At 39.5% G+C, this 13,923-nt stretch overlaps 1 pseudogene; it reads left to right on the top strand.

Moving 5' to 3' along the window:
* Positions 1 to 7,137: 7,137 nt before the first annotated feature.
* Positions 7,138 to 8,613, top strand: LOC113888012 (annotated as a pseudogene).
* Positions 8,614 to 13,923: the final 5,310 nt, after the last annotated feature.

Raw genomic sequence — 13,923 nt, 5'->3', positions numbered from 1 at the left:
ATCAGTTGAGCAACCAGCATTTCCCATACTCCTTATATAATAGCTCTAAGTTTGTACTTAAATCACTGCTAAAAATTCTGCAAAAATGTGTTAGCTTTAAGGTTCCTTAAAAAATAATTGTTTCATCTTTCTTGATCATAAATTTACTCACCAGAAGTATAATAGACAAATGCTTTGGTTAAATGAACCATAAAATCAAGTGTAATATTCATACTTCTATAAAAAAAAGTCTTAGTTTTGCCTCAATATTTATTTCCATCTTAGATAGTCAATAATCATATTTCTTCTGCAGTGACTTCTTATACTGAAATAAATGACTTAAGGATGCCTTATTGCTGACATAGATCAGAGTTAGTTGCTAATGAAATAACTCCTCTCCAAGTAACTCCAAATAAATCTGCTGGTCCATAAAAGATTCATCTTAAAGGAATCCAGTTCATTTGCTGCCTCTACCACTTCCATGGACATGAAACATCTTTTATATTCTACGTTGTTTCAGCCATTGCAATGCTGAGAGTAGCATCTGGCTTGTAATAGTCTGTTTTAAATAGCAGAGATGATATATTTAGTAAGACCTCATGACTACAATATGAAGGACAGACCCCTCTCAAAAGAAAAATGATATTTGAGAATGTCCTCTGGTGTAAAAATTAATTCCAGGATACAAGGGTTTGCTCCATTTCAAAGATCAAAAAGGCAGTGGTAAAAAAGCATTCCAGACACAAAACCCATGACTCAAAGCTTCATTCCTGGAAATTAATTCCCTGTGTCATTTTGTATCTGGGGTAACAGAGCGTTGTGCAAAACTGTAGCAAAAGCCAAACGCAACACCTTAGCAGATGTCTTCATAGTGGGAATCTCTTCAGGCTGGGAGCACCTTCCTATTTTGTGTACCTTTGTAAGATACTGCATTCCAGGTAGAAGACAGTCCCATTCAGAATATGACTTAGAATCGAGGCCATATCTTTTTTCTGGGTGTGCATACAATGACAGAGTATGTGTGTGGGGGGGGGGGTGGGAAAGAAGACATCTATCTGTAAAAAAAAAATATATATATATATATATATAAAATAAGATATGTATAAACAGTTTCCCAAAAATCTCAGGGAAAAAATGATGACTGTTTTGTTCAGCAAAAACTTTCCAGTATTGGATAAATCCAGTAGTAACTTAAATGACTGCTTTTCAGGAGTTGTATAAGTTGTGATGGCTGTTAAGTTGCTTAATTGTATATTTATGAGTAGAAAATTATGAGTTATATGACTGAGTATTCAACTCAAAATGTGGGATATGAGATATTGCTGCTTCCATGTGGCACTATACAATAAAAAGAGATGATACTAAATCTACCTTTAAGCATTGTTGGTTCCTGAGCAGAACACTGAAAATATACTACCCACGAATAAGCTCAAGACATATAACCTGATGCCTCCAAAAAGCTTTAATTCTCTGGAACCAAGTTTTTATACTTTGAAATGAGCCTGGCTGGAAGTGTTAATTCAATTGGACATTTTGACAATTTTGGATTATCTTTTTATTTCTATTTTTTAAGAAAATATTTTAGTAAGCAAACAGATCTTAAGGGTAAAGCTTGATGAATTTTTACACCCATGAAACCAGAATCTGATATCAAGTAAAGGACATATCCAAAACTCCAGGAAGCTCCCTTGTGTCTTCTCATAGCCAATACTCCTAAAAGTTTTGGCTGTTTTTGAATTTGATATAAAAGGAATTATATAGTTTGTCCTCTTTTGTGTTTGACTTTCTTTTGCTCAATATTATATATGTGAGTGTCATCTATGTATTTGCATATATCAGTAGTTTATTCTTTTTACTGCTGAGTTATATCCTATTGTATGAATATATCACATGTATTTATCCATTCACCTGTGGTTGCAATTTGTGTTGTTTTCAGGTTCTGGCTGGGAAGATCATTTCTGTTCATGCATTTTGGTACATACGTACACATTTATGTTTGTGTACAGGGCCAAGAATGGAATTACTGGATCCTAGGGTATTTGTATTTTAGCCTTGCCAATTGCTGTTAAAACAGTTTTCCAAAGCAGTTTTACCAGTTTACTTCCAGCCAGCAATATGAACAAATTCCAGCTACTCTTCTTTCTTGCCAACACTTGGCATGTCACTTCTTTTAATTTTAACTATTCTGATGATATCTCATTGACATTTGCAGTTGCAATGCTGATGAGAAACTTTTCATATGCTAATTAATCTCTACTGGATGCAAATCTGTTAATATAAAAATACATAAAGCGGATGTTTTTATTTTTTCTTCTAGATCTTAGATAAAAACAGCTGTCGACTCATACAGTGTCCTAAAACCACTCATTATTGTCCCAAATTACAAACGTGAAGAAAAGAAATCAGAATCACATTTTAAAAAGCCACAGGTCAGTGGTAAGAAAGTACTATAACTGTCAAGTTTCATCTCAGGTGGCTTTTCTCTGACTTTTTGTTTTTTATTCTGTGCTAATCATAGAAAGTACGGGGTATAATGTTTGTCAGAGAGGTACACACTAAGGAAATCAGCTATATCTCAGAAGGTGGTAACTGTTAGAGCAGTGTAAGGATTTGGAGTTTAGGATAAGATTTCATCAGATGCCAATGCTGAGTGGCATTTTATTTGACACATGTAGGTATTTTATACTTTTATATTTCTGATGATTGGGTCATAATTGCATATGAACTATTCATAAATGTATAATATAGAGAACTATTTAGAGACACACGGTACTATATTTGAATATTCATCTAAAAAGCTCTTGATAGCACATTAAACTTCACAATTTGTTGGAGGCACATAAATGGCAAAGATTATCTACATTTCTGAAAGCAAGAGACAGACTCAGTGAGATTCAGGTCCTAAATGAAGGGAGAACTCCATACTCTGGCATGAACATTGCATCAGGTGGTGATGCTGAAATCCTTATGGCAATTAATGTCACTGGAAGTTTGACTGGAAATACAGCCACTTTCACTCCACCAGAAGGTCTGAATATTCCTGGGTCACCAACCACTTATCATTTCCTCACAAGTACTAATACTGTACCACCATTACTGGTTACATATATATATATATAATACGTGCAGTCAGTTATGTGCCTGCTATAGACTGAACGGGAAAGGAGTATGTCAAGGCTGTATATTTTCACCCTGCTTATTTAACTTGTATGCAGAGTACATCATGAGAAATGCTGGGCGGGATGAAGCACAGCTGGAATCAAGATTGCTGGGAGAAATATCAATAACCTCAGATACGCAGATGACACCACCCTTATGGCAGAAAGCAAAGAAGAACTAAAGAGCCTCCTGATGAAAGTGAAAGAGGAGAGTGAAAAAGCTGGCTTAAAACTCAACATTCAAAAAACGAAGATCATGGCATCTGGTCCCATCACTTCATGGCAAATAGATGGGAAAACAATGGAAACAGTGACAGACTTTTATTTTCTTGGGCTCCAAAATCACTGCAGATGGTGACTGCAGCCATGAAATTAAAAGACACTTGCTCTTTGGAAGAAAAGCTATGACCGACATAGACAGCATATTAAAAAGCAGAGACATTACTTTGCCCACAAAGGTCCATCTAGTCAAAGCTGTGGTTTTTCTAGTAGTCATGTATGGATGTGAGAGCTGGACCATAAACAAGGCTGAGTGTCAAAGAATTGATGTTTTTGAACTGTGGTGTTGCAGAAGACTCCTGAGAGTCCCTTGGACTGCAAGGAGATCAAACCAGTCAATTCTAAAGGAAATCAGTCCTGAATATTAATTGTAAGAACTGATGCTGAAGATGAAGGTCCAATATTTTGGCCACATGATGCAAAGAACTGACTCATTGGAAAAGACCCTGATGTTGGGGAAGATTGAAGGCAGGAGGAAAAGGGGATGACAGAGGATGAGATGGTTGGATGGCATCACTGACTCAATGGACATGAGTTTGAGTAAGCTCTGGGAGTTGGTGATGGACAGGAAAGCCTGGCGTGCTGCAGTCCATGGGGTCAGAAAGCGTCAGATACCACTGAGAGACTGAACTGAATGACTGACTGATAGACTAAATGTTTGCATCCTCCCCAAATTCATATTTTGAAACCCTAATCCCCATTATGGTGGTATTTGGAAGTAAGGCCTTTGGGAGGTGATTAGGTCATGAGAGTAGAGCCTCATGAATGGGATTAGTGACCTTTATAAAAGAGATTCTAGAGGGACGCCTCATCCTTCTACCATTTGAGATAGCAAGATGGCTGTTTATGGGCAAGAAGTAGGTGCTCACAAGACACTGAATCTGCCAGAGCCTTGATCTCGAACTTGCCAGTCTCCAGAACTGTGAGAATAAATGTTACAGTCACCCAGCCTATGACATTCTATTATAGCAAAATGGACTAAGATAGTGTCTTTGCCTTAAATCAGATGAGTTTGGCTTTAATTAAAGCGACTGAATGATGATGATCAGCAAGTTATTAATAAATTCTAGAGTCAGACTTAAGTATGAGTCCTGGGTGAATCATGTAAGAACCATGTGAGCATTTGTACTTTTCCTTCCTTGTAATATGGAAGCTGTTAAACCATTGTCTCCATCTTAAAGTTGTAAATACAGTCTACATTAAATAAAACCACAAACTTAAAAATACTAGAGTAATAATACAAGAACTTATACTTATTAGACCTTTTTGACATCTAAGAATATCTGTTTCCCAGACAAAAGTGCCTAAACATTAAAGTGATATGTCAAGTTCTTCAGATTGGCCACTGTTGGATGGTTGGTGGTGTTTGATAAAGATTCCTTATACATAGTCTCTGGTCCACTTTTGTGTATTTTCAAAATTATCCAAGATATAAAGGTAAAAATAAAGATGTTCATTAAAGTAAAATAGAAGAGAAATAGAGGAAAACGCAGCAATTCAGCTGTTCTCAAGAGTGGTCCCTGCGAGCAGCAGCATCAGCAGCTGTGTGGAATCTGGTATGAGATGTAAATTTTCATGTTATACTCTAAAAACTCAATCAGAAACTCTGAGGGTGGGACCCAGCAGTCTGTTTTTAAACATGCCATTCTAGGTGATTCTAATGTACCCTAAAATGTGAGAACCACTGACGTAATGAAAATAATATTGGTCCAAAAATTAAGAGATACGAATCTTAATTCAGAATTAATTGGGTCAGTGATCTTGGACAAGCCATTTACGTCCTCTGAGTATATTTCCTCATCTCCAAATGAAGTTTGGATTGTGTGATCTTTTGAGCCCTCATCTCCAAGTACAGTTAGAAAAGATAATGTTGCTTCATATAAAAAAAAAAAATCAGATTTCCCATTATAAATGGCATTGGTGTTTGAATTTTGCTATTAAGTCTAGATGACTTGGGTTGATTTTCTTGTGTTTTTTATGATTCTGTTATATCTGATACAGAGCAAGAACTTACACTTTCTCTAAAAGACATTTGAGAATTTTACATATAAGTTCTGTTTATTGATAAAATATTAATGAATCTAAAAAGTGTTTTTATAGGTGCTTTAAACACCAGAGTTTGTCAGACATTTCTACAAGCCTGCCACATTTCTCTATTTCATAAAAAGATGTTAAAATGCAGTGTCATGAAACACTGGGCACTCTGAGTTATCCTAAGAGTGGGCAGAGAGGACATGAACTGAGGGGCAAGAAGTTAAGAATAAATTCTACGAAGGACTTCCCTGGTGGTCCAGTGGCTAAGACTCCACACTCCCAATACAGGAGCCTGTGTTCAATCCCTGGTCAGGGAACTAGATCTCACATGCTGCAACTATAGATCCCATGGGTTGCAATGAAGATCAAAGACCCTGTATGCTGCAAATTCAGATCCAGCCCAGCCAATTTTTTTTTAATTCTAAAATAAATAAATAAATTCTATGAAGTTCAATCATTTATTGCCAGGACCTTTCTGGAGGGAAGTATTTGAAAAAATATGAGCTCAGTAATAAGGAACATAAAACATACTGGACTTGGAAGGGTGTTGGCAAAGACCCACATTCAGAAGCAAAAAGAGAAGCCAGCAGCTCTTTTATTTTTTTTTTAAGATATGATGTAGCTACAAGGAGGCAGGCCAGAGCTTCCTTTTCTGTCATCCCATGTAACACCTCAGAGGTCGATAGCGCCTCTTGAAGCCACCAGGATGACTGTCCGAACTGAAGCCTTACTCTTTTCAATCCTTATTAAAGAGAAATTTCATGGAAAACAATGAAAGTGTCACAGCTGGGCCCTCAGGTTCAGAGAATGCAATATCCATGGCTGAGAAAAAGGATTGGTCCTCAGTAACAACCCAGAGTAAGCCAGTTCCTTCCCACAGCAGTCTTTTCTGTGCAGGTTTAAACTGCAGGGGGTTGAAGATCAACATGACAAGTGAGTTTCCTGGGTTTTCTTATCACTTCTCAAACAGGATTCCATAAAAGCCTCCAATCCAAAAAAGCACAGATTAAAATGAAACCAATCAAAACAAAAACCATTTCCCCTAGTTAGAGACCCAGAAAATGGGTACCTTAACAACAGAAACCTTTTTTGCAATAGCCACTCTATTCCAGCCCAAAATAAATGAAACAATGGAAAAACTGTACCCCTTTCCCACAGTTCCACTGGAGCCAAGCACAAGCTGATCCTCTTTCATTCTGCAACTCCCCCTTGTACCACAGAGAGGCGGCAGCCCTCTGATTCCCCTGCCCAGTGGAGCTGGCAGGGCTAAGGGGGGAGCTAGTCATCTATACTCTGCTCCACAGAGGCAGGCTGTGCACATATCCCCCTTGTGGTTGTTGTTGTTTAGTTGCTCAGTTGTGTGCAACTTTTTGTGACCCCACGGACTGTAGCCCACCAGGCTCCTCTGTTCATGAGATTTCTCAGGCAAGAATACTGGGAAAATTTTTAAAAATTAAATAAAACATTAAAAGATGGGTTGCCATTTCCTCCCCCAGGGGATCTTCCCCACCCAGGGATCAAACCCATGCCCCCTGCATTGGCAGGCGGATTCCTTACTGCCAAGCCACCTGGGAAGTCCACCAATGATTCCCCCTCAGGAACAGTATTGGTGAAGCTGAGTAGGGATCTGATCTTCCATCCCCACCGGTCAGAGCAGGTGTTATTATCATTCTCCCTCCCACTCAGGATGGTGTCAGTAGGATCCAGCAGTGAACAGACTGTCCACATCTTCCTGAAAGAAATGAGACTAAGTGAGGTAGTATGAGGCAGAGATGGTCCCCACTAAGCTTCACAGTCCTTTCCCTGTGTCTGTGGAGCACTATGGGGAGCAGCGTCTCACCTCCTACTCACTAGCAATGAGGTAGATGAGGTGATGAGAAGTGGAGCTGGCAGACACTCTATTTCTCTTTCCTCATGTAGTGTCAGTGGGGCCCAGCAGGGAGCTGCTGAACTTCTACATTCACTCAGAATCAACAAGGCAGTAAAAATCAGTGTCGCGCATTTGCTGGGAAGATGTCAGCAGAGGGAAGGGCTGGCTGAACTTAACTTCAGCTGTCTGCAGTGAGGTGTAAATGCTCTGCTCCACTTTTTTAAGGGTGATACCAGGGGAGTCTAGTGGGAAACTGAACATAACAGCCACCTGGATCTCATGCTATACCTCAAGAGGTGTAATAAGATCTGAGCTAAATCTCACACCTTATATAAAAAAAAAATTTCCAAAATGTTCAAGGATTTAAATGTAATACTTAAAATTATAAAATCTTTATGAGAAAATAAATAATAGAAATTCTTTGGGATCAGGTCTAGGCAAGCTATTGTTAAACATGATATCCAAAGCATAATCCATAAAAGGAAAAAAATAATAAACTGGACCTCACTAAAACTATAAACCTTTGCTCTGCAAAAAGACTCTGTGAAGAAGATGAAATACAAACTTAAAATTGGGAGAAAATAATTCTAAAGAAGTACATGACAGTGGCAGTATCTAGAACATATGAAGAACTGTTAAAATCAACAGAAACAAGAGAAAAATTCAGTGAGAAACTGGGATAAACACAGACAGACATTTAACCAAAGATGATATTCAAATGACAAAGAAGCATAGGAAAGATGTTTGACATCATTAGCCATTAGGCAAATCAAAACCACTTTGAGATATCACTACATATCTATTAGAATTACTAAAATTAGAAAAAAAATAGTGAAAGAGTGACAGCAATGCAAGTTGGCAGCCGCCACAAGCTTGGGAGTAAAAGTCACTTGCAATTTTCAATGGTTAGAACTCAAAAAACATCAGAAAGTATTAGGAGACGGCAGTAGCTGGGGTCTAAAAACTGACCAACACATGACACTTACAAGATGGACAGGAGTGATAACTGGGCCCCCAAGAACAATCTATGAAAACTGAATATACAGCCTTGAACTAGGATGTGGACCTAAATGCCTAGGAGCATGCCCCTTTGTAAGACTTGTAACAAAAATTAATATAGATGGAGTTAATAGTTACAATGGAGTTGTGGACTCAAGAGCAAAATGGCAAAATTCACCTAGCATCAAAGTTGTCCTATAAGAGCTTTGGCACCTAATGTCTAAAGAAAATATGAAAATTCCTCAGCTGCCTGAAGGACAGTGTTATACAGTAACAGTAATTAATCCAAAATAAAAAAATACAGGCCCTCCCATATCCCCCATGAGATTTGAGCAGTTTTCATTTTTTTTCTCCAATAGTAAATTTTCTAGATACATCTTGGAGACCTCAAAGTACTGGAAAGGAAGTGCCCATTCAAAGGCAGTTTATTTTCAGATACTGTAAAGGACACTAATTTTGTGTCCATGTGAAATGTATAAGTTGTGCTATAACAAATAAATCTGTCAAGTGTAACCACTATCCACACAGTTGAACTTCTGGGTCCAAGAAATTTAAATTGACTCCCGTCATAACCAGCAGGGCATATCTAATTCAATTGTTAGATCTAACTAGTCACATCTAACTCAGCCTTGCTGCTGATTACATGGCCTGGGATCTCTGCCTTCTCCCCTATCCCCTCCTGGTTTCTTTAAGTCTTAAATGATGACCCCCTCAAGCAATTATCCTTCTCCTCACTCTCCACTACCACCCATGACCAAAGCATAGATCGTAACTCACTCTGCTCCCCTCTGAAATTAGCCTTTGGTGAGGAATTCAGGGCTTTTCCCATATCACTTCTCTCCCTACCTTAACCAAGAGGTGCTGTTTTTTCCTTCCTCCTCCTCAAGTCCATTTTTGCACTGTCACCATCCAACACTTTCCATGACACCTCCTTGCTTTGGCCAGAAGCCATCAGGTAAGGTTGGAAAGAGTCTCTGACCTTCCTCATTTAGCTTTGAAAGTGAAAGTGAAGTTGCTCAGTCGTGTCCGACTCTTTGAGACCCCGTGGACTGTAGCCTACCAGGCTCCTCCCTCCATGGGATTCTCTAGGCAAGAGTACTGGAGTGGGGTGCCATTTCCTTCTCCAGGGGATCTTCCCAACCCAGGGATAGAACCCAGGTCTCCCTCATTCCAGGCAGACACTTTAACCTCTGAGCCACCAGGGAAGCCCCTCATTTAGCTTTACAACCACTTTATTTACTCTCCACCAGCCTGGGATTTGAATAATGGGTTCTCAGCCCTGCCACCCTCTGCTGTTATCATTGGCTGATATGGTTTTTAGCTCATGTTTTGATAAGGTGAAAAGAACAATCAACAGAGTTACTCAGACCTGCCAGCTCTCAAAGTCTTTGGTGGATAAACTTGGAGAAAGGCAATAGAAGACTCCTGTCAGCACACATGGAGAAGGCAATGGCACCCTACTCCAGTACTCTTGCCTTGAAAATCCCATGGACGGAGGAGCCTGGTAGGCTGCAGTCCATGGGGTCGCTAGGAGTCGGACACAACTGAGCGACTTCACTTTCACTTTTCACTTTCATGCATTGGAGAAGGAAATGGCAACCCACTCCAGTGTTCTTGCCCTGAGAATCCTAGGGACGGGTGAGCCTGGTGGGCTGCCGTCTATGCGGTTGCACAAGGTCGGACATGACTGAAGCGACTTAGCAGCAGCAGTCAGCACACACAATCCCTCTAAATGAATTTTCTTTTCCTGTAATTGCTTTTACAATTTCAAGAAGTTTTAAACAGGGCTCTCACTTGTTCATCTTTGCAATCCATCTGGGTCTAGTCTGGAATCTGACAACTGGAACAAAAAGAACCTCGGTCGGTGTATACTTTGATTTTGGGGCTGCTGCTTCTCAAGGTCCTCAACAGGGATTAAGAAAAAACTCAGCGTGCTTGAGAGATTGCCAAATCCCTGGCAAACTGTTGCATTTTTTCACTTTTTTGTTCAGGATCACTAAATGCTGAGATGTGGATATATATATCAAAATAAAAGTAATTCATTGTGTTCTAAAGCTTTTTTTTTGTTTTTGTTTTTTAATTTAGTGTTTGTGTAAAACCACCTTTGTAGCAGTAACTATAGAGAAAAGCTTAGTTCTAAGGGTTTAACATCCTGTAAGTAAAGTTTAACATAACACTATTCCATAAGCAGCCCTTTCATTGTCAGACCGTTGCCTAATTTTAATGTAATAAAAAGAAGTGTGTGCTAATATATTTAAAAAAAAAATAGTGACACCACCAAATGCTGGCAAGGATGAGGAGAAACTGCTACATTCAAACTTTGCTAGTGGGAATATAAAACTGTACAGCCTCGCTGGGTAACAATTTGGCACTTACATATAAAATTAAACATAAAAGTACCGTGTGTGTGTGTGTTGTGTGCTTAGTTGCTCAGTTGTGTCCGACTCTTTGCAACCCCATGGACTACTAGGCTCCTCTGTCCATGGGGATTCTCCAGACAAGAATACTGGAGTGGGTTGCCATGCCCTCCTCCAGGGGATTTTCCCAAACTAGGGATTGAACCCAGGTCTCTCCCACAATGCAGTTGGATTCTTTACCATCTGAGCCACCAGGGAAGCCCACGAATACTGGAGTGGGTAGCCTATCCCTTCTCTAGGGGATCTTCCTGACCCAGGAATTGAACCAGGATCTCCTGCATTGCGGGCGGATTCTTTACCAGCTGAGCTACCAGGGAAGCCATATCACCCTGCAACTGCAATCTTGGTTATTCACCCCAAAGAAATGAAAACTTAAGTTCACACAAAAATCTGTAGACAAAGGTTCAGAGCAGTTTTATCTCTAATAGTTGAAAATGGACACACAACCCTGATATCTTTCAACTGGTGACAGGTTAAACCAACTGTGGTGCTTTAATCCCACAGAATGCTTGTCTCCAATAGAAAGGAATGATCTGTTGATACAGGCAAAAATCTAGATGACTCTCTGAAGAAGTACAAAGTCAAAGCACCAATCTCAAAAGGTTACATACTGCATAATTCTATTTATATAACATTTTCAAAATGACAAAATTGTAGAGATGGTAACAGATTAGCAGTTGCCAGAGGCTAGCAATGTTGTGGGGTGGGGATGTTGGGAGTGATGGAACTGTTCTATATGTTTACTGTGATGGTGAATCTACAAACCTACATGGGTGGCAAAACTGCATAGGACTAAACACACATACAGAAGAACAAGTGATACTGGTGAAATCTTTCGAGGGGAGTAATACGGGACAATATTTCAAGAGAATAAAATTTTATAATATTGGTCCTTACTACTCAAAAGTGAGCCTGGGACCAGCATAATCAATATCAACTGGGAGTTGGTAAGAAATGTAGACTCTTTGGCTGGCCCTACCCCAGACCCACTGAATTAGAATGCTAAATCCCTGGGTAATTCACACATTCAAGCTACTTAGTAGGTGCTTAATAAATTTGTTAAAGGCATTAATTTTGAATAAGTTCCACTTTTACACTGATTGAGAATTTGCCACCTGCTATCCCGAAAAAAGTGCAAGTGAAGTGAAAGTTGCTTAGTCGTGTCTGACTCTTTGTGATCCTATGGACTATACAGTCCATGGATTCTCCAGGTCAGAATACTGGAGTGGGTAGCCTTTTCCTTCTCCAGGGGATCTTCCCAACCTGGGGATTGAACCCAGGTCTCCCACACTGCAGGCAGATTCTTTACCAGCTGAGCCACAAGGGAACCCAATCCTAAAAAAAAAATGCCTCCTATTTTGCCGTCTAACAGAACACAGGGAAGCTTGCTCTAAGTTTCTCAGGATGATCCCTGCCCACAAGGTATATGTGGCTCTTCCCACATATAAATCTGATGCATTTTGCCTGGAACTTTTCATTTATTCCAGTGGTGCCTATAATTTTATCCCAGGCCTACCCTGACATACTTAAGGTAAGCAATGATGTTTTCATAACTTTATGATCAATACACAGACCTGTCTTCATGAATATGATTATGATTTTTTGATCCATTAATCTCTGGTCATTATTACCAAAGCCAGGAAGGACTGAACACTATTTGAACAGTTTTACCCAATTATTGAGGCCATCAGAAACAAGTTGGCCCCAAATAATATTAAATCCGGGGTCATTTGCAGACACCTTGTGAGTCAATATTTTATAGCTCATATTTCCTTCTTATTCTTCTTTAATTGATTTATGTAGTCAAGTACCCTATGAGTTGAAAGCTTATACCTAGATGAAAATGACCCACATTTAAGAATCTTGGACTTTGTCCAAAATATCTCAAGAGAGCTCAGAGGTTGAATTGAAATACCAGAAACAATTTAACTCATTATCAACTCAACTAGTAACAGACATGTCTGGGAAGGAATCCCCCCTAAACTGTATGTAGTCTGTACTAGACCATTCAAGGCTGCTCTTGCTGAGAGATGTTTGCATCCCAAATATTTCAAAGGTCCTTTTGAGGAAGTCAACTATTCGAGATATTATTTATGTATCACATGTCCCAGTGTCTTAACTTGGAAATGCAGTCTGATGGGGCTTTTATTTGGGGTTTGAGATACAGACAACGAACAATAAAGATAACATCTGAACTATATAGCCTGCTGCCGCTGCTGTTAAGTCACTTCAGTCGTGTCCGACTCTGTGTGACCCCATAGACGGCAGCCCACCAGGCTCCCCCGTCCCTGGGATTCTCCAGGCAAGAACACTGAAGTGGGTTGCCATTGCCTTCTCCAATGCATGAAAGTGAAAAGCGAAAGTGAAGTCGCTCAGTCGTGTCCAACTCTTCACGACCCCATGGACTGCAGCCTACCAGGCTCCTCCATCCATAGGATTTTCCAGGCAAACTCCATCCATGGGATTTTCCAGGCAAGAGTACCGGAGGGGGGTTGCCATTGCCTTCTCTGATGTGGCCTGCTAGGGAGTGCTAAGTACAATCAAACAGTGATAAAAGGAATGCAGAGAATAAAGAACTCATATAACTCAACATCAAAAATGACATGAAAAACCTGATTAAAAAATGGACAGAGGAGCTAAAGACATACAGATGGCCAACAGGCACATTCAAAGGTGTTCAATATCCCCTACTATTAGGGAAATGCAAATTAAAATCACAATGAGATATCACCTCACACCTGTTAGAAAGACCATTATCAAAAATGCAAGAGATAACAAGAACTGTCGAGGATGTGGAGGAAAGGAAACTCTCATACACTGTTGATGGGAATGTAAATTGATGCAGCCACTATGGAAGACAGTATGAAGATACCTCAAAAATTATAAATAGAACTATCATATGATCAAGCTATCCTACTCTTGGTATTTATTCAAACAATACAAAAACACTAATTTGAAATGGTATATGCACAAGTATGTTCACTGCAGTATTATTTACAAAATCCAAGACACAGAAACAATATAAGTGCCCATCAATGAATGAATGGATATAAAAGATGTGGTGTGTGTGTGGTTCAGAGAACAGAATGATGATTACCAGAGGGAATGCTGGGACAGAGTGAGGGTGATATAGGTAAAGGGAGGTCAACTGCATGGTGATGAATGGAAACTATAAATTTTTGGTGGT

The sequence above is a fragment of the Bos indicus x Bos taurus genome, chromosome X (assembly GCF_003369695.1).
Source record: "Bos indicus x Bos taurus breed Angus x Brahman F1 hybrid chromosome X, Bos_hybrid_MaternalHap_v2.0, whole genome shotgun sequence".
NCBI lineage: Eukaryota > Metazoa > Chordata > Mammalia > Artiodactyla > Bovidae > Bos > Bos indicus x Bos taurus.
The sequence above is the reverse complement of the archived record's forward strand: the minus strand, read 5'-3'. Positions and strand labels throughout refer to the sequence as shown.